Here is a 4,113-nt window from a genome sequence, read left to right as displayed (position 1 = left end):
AAAATGGCCTCTGCACATGCTCAGAGGCCAGGTGAGTGCAGGAGCCATGGCACTGCCACATGGGATGCCAGGTGGGGTGCTGCTGGTCACATTGACTTGCAGGTGCCAGCAGTACCATCAGTAATCACCAGGTACCCTTTGCCTCCACCCCTCAGTGCCGCCCTCACCAGCCCCCACTGTCTAGGGGACAAGGTGAACAGTTCAGGGGAAGAACAAGAGGGGGAAGAACCTATGACCCAGACCCCAGGTGTCCTCATGTTTCTGGGAACACCCATACCAAGAGAACCAGGGGAACCCAAGCCACCAGCTCCACCATGATCTTCGGATACAACCTTGCCTTCATCCTGCAGCTCAGAGTAGTCTTCTGCTAACTGAGCAAAGAGGCACCTTTTTAATGTAGTGATTTTCTTTATTTAGCAGGGGAAGAATAACTGGCCCTATCCACCCCCAGCACAGTACCTCCAGTGACTGTTGCTGCTGGTGTCTATCTTATTTTTCTTTTTAGATTTTGAGCTCTTTGGGGACAAGGATCCATTTTATTTGTTTGTTTGTTTGTTTGTTTGTTTCTATATTTAAACCACTTTGGAAACCTTTGTTGAAAAGCGGTATATAAATGTTGTTGTTACCACAATATTTAGTAGAAGTCCTCCCCTGACCCTTGTCAATGGAACCATCACTTACAAGATCAGATAAGGCCCCTTTAAGAAACAGATCCTTCTGTAGGGAAAAGAAGGGAAGGGAAGGGACTACTCTGCCATAAAAGCCAGCAGTCTACACTGAGCAGTCATTGGATCAACATTCCATTAATGTTACCATATCCAGCTTCCGTGATTACACTCAGTGCTACCAAGGTTCCAACTCCTGGCCCTCAGAGGCTGGCCAAGGTTCCTGGTGCTCCTGATTCTTCCTCATTGGAGACTCCAGCTCAGCCCAAAACAGGATAAAACCTTAACATGGTCACATAAACTGCCAAAGCTAAATCAAATTAAGTAAAAAGTAACAAATAAGCAGGATCTAGCATGTTCTGAAGCATTCTACAATAGCAACTGACTCTCCCTAAGTATCTTTGTTGCATAATGCCATTTATCTATAAGCAATCTGGGAGTGATTCAGGTAAGTAAGCTTTAAAAAAAACCCACCAAAAACACACACCAGCTTTTGGCTATATATTCATAATAAGAAAAACAATCATTTTTGCTGTAGCTTCTCCCCAGCAGGAGCTTCTGAACAGTTCTCTTATAAGGAATGCATTTCTAAAAAAGGTAATCAGATGAAAGTCAGGCAATCTGGAGACTGAACAGATCAAAATCAGTGTTGAATTTGGCATGTCCTGTATTTGAGCTTTAGGTTTCTGGCCTCAGCTTCCTAGCTTGATCAAACCAAATCCTTTTGCATCCATTCCAAATCTGTTGGCATCATCTATAGAAATGGTGGTGGATCTGAGAAGCACTGGAATTTAAGTTTCAAACTGTAAACTTAAATGCTTTGATTTCAATGGGACGCACAGATGATTAAATTTCCCTGGGTTACCTTCTATGATTGTACAATGCGCGGTTTCAGATTTAATGAATTCCACTGCTCCATTCTAATGCAATTACACTCAATGTATTATGGTTTCCTGGATTAACTGATATAAATCACATTGTTCAGCCGTTATAAAGCAAGAACTATAATAAATGACAATCATTTAAATCAATAAGCAAGGATAAATATAGGTTGGCAATCCAAATGTATGGCACACCAGGGGGCTTCTTGAATCTGGAATTACAAGCACCTGGCAGGAGGTACGTTGGAGGGTTGGATGCATTGACAGAGTAATGCAGAGGAGGTGCCCCCCCCACTCTAGTGTTGAATAACTAGCATTTATATTCTTTGCAATATGAAAACAGATTGATAATGAGCAGTGTTAGGGATAATTGTCTCATTGCCAAAACTTCCATGTTGATAGAAAATGGGCATATGCTGAATAATGCTGAAAGTACAATTTGGTGTTTATGAAGTGTTATCAAGCCATAAATATAGTACACAGGGAATTATCATTAGGATTGCAAGCTTATGTTGCAACTTGTTGACACGATGCAACTGTTGAACAGCAGTGAGCATCAGTCTATAAACTGTAAGTGACTCCAGGGCAGGATTTGAAGGCACTGAAGGCAGCAACCTTGCTGAAGCTGAGGAGGTCTGGGTCTGGGTGAGAGTTGGGAGACTGCCTGGGAATTACATGTATATTATGCAGAATCCAGAGAACGAAGAGATGAAATACAAACACATCAGGCAGCAGAATACAATTAACAGCACTGATATTTTAATGAAGAAAATCTTTAGTACAGTAAGGCAATGCAAACTGCACTCCTTGTCTCCTACTGGTTCTCTATCTGCCTGCCCCCAGTTTAGGACTGGAGTAAATTGTAACTAAAGCATTATCTAATCGCTGATCTGGATAAATCAGAAAGACCACAAAGACCACATGCTATTGTGAGTTTTGTCACAGAAGAAAGGAGAGAGATAAATACATGAAAACAATAAAAACAGGTGATTATGTCTGCCTTGGGTTTTTCTTGAGAAGATTTGATGAACCACTTTATAAGCCTGCTGGACTGAAATGTCCTCCCACTTTTTCAGTCCCATTCTCAGCTTGCAATAGTGAGGGGTAATTTCAGGGGTTTGGGGGGATGGGTGTGCTAAGATTTATAGTGGAAACTGGGCAAAACTGAAGAGCATCCCTCTGGGAAGATGACACCATGTAGCATCTTCCTGGGAGTTTCTGAGGCAAAGGTGATTGCTGGGAGGAACATTCTGCAGAGGTGAGTTTTCCCCACCTTGACCATGGATATTGCCCCTCTTCTCACCCCTGAAACTTGATGGGGAGTTTGCTCCCCATTCATTAAATTACCTCCCCCGGGCCCAATTGAAATTAATTCAATTGAAATTAATTTGGATAAAATCCTTTAATAAGGGTGCAATGTCAAAGTAATATGTAAAAAACACATATGTAAATCTCCACAAATCAAATATGGTATTATATAAAATATCAATTGAATTGTATACAAATACAATTATATTAATTGTATAAAAACTCATATCATGGGTTGATTTGTGGAGATTTATTTATGCAGTTTTTATATGTTACTTTGATACTGTGCCTTTGATAAAGGATTTTATCAGAAATGTGTTGGGCCTAATAAAGACAACAGTGAGGCATCTGAGGGTCTCCTCTCATTTCTGTCTACTTTATAATGAGTCATGCCAATGGTCCATTAACTCCAATCCAATACTAAACTGGCCAAGTTCTCCAGCATCTCGTTCCATCAGCATCTTTCCCATCTCTGATACCTCTGCCTTGAACTGGAGATGCTATTACCAAACCTGGTGCTTCAAATGTGCCAAAACAAGGATTCAACCACTGGACTTGTTGCCGCTGCTTAAGTTTCAGACAAGCATTTGTCTCCAACTTTTAAGAATATGTTACTCCTTACAGAACCCTAAAGACTGGAATGGCTTGAGACCTAATGCATGATGTTCAAAAATGTAGTAGATTTAATATTGAAAGGGTGTTCTCCCTTTGCTTTCACATTTTACACATGGACTTCTTGGATTGAAGCAATTTCCATTCTTCAAGAGAACAAATAAAAACGGCCCCTTTCAAAGCAAGATGCTGTTAATTTTTGTATTGGACGTGGGTGATATTTTTCCATATTGGGAGGGGAAAGGAATTAAGAGCTCAAATGATTTCATCTCATCACGACATTCTAAAACTGCATTGCTTCTCTGTTCTTTGAAGTTTGGTACCCGTTCATCAAACTAGTAATCTTGTTTCCATGGCAAAAAATTGAAAGGTCAGTTGTAAGGTGGATTCGGTATGCTTGACTTCGTTTAGGAACTCTGAAAGTGCTGCCGATGACATTAATGGAGATTTAGAATAGCTATGAAAATAGAAAGCCCATGTTACAAAAAATTCATTCAGATGACAAGTTACAATCTTTCATTTAAACAAAAAAAAATCAATGTTGAGTTCATTACATTTTATGAAACTTTCGTTTCTCTTATAATGTGCAAAATGCAGGCTCAGTCAGAAAGGTGCAATCCTTCACTTCTCATGCATCGTTTCATTAG

Source organism: Hemicordylus capensis, chromosome 1, assembly GCF_027244095.1.
Source record: "Hemicordylus capensis ecotype Gifberg chromosome 1, rHemCap1.1.pri, whole genome shotgun sequence".
Taxonomy (NCBI): domain Eukaryota; kingdom Metazoa; phylum Chordata; class Lepidosauria; order Squamata; family Cordylidae; genus Hemicordylus; species Hemicordylus capensis.
This window is presented reverse-complemented; position numbering follows the sequence as displayed.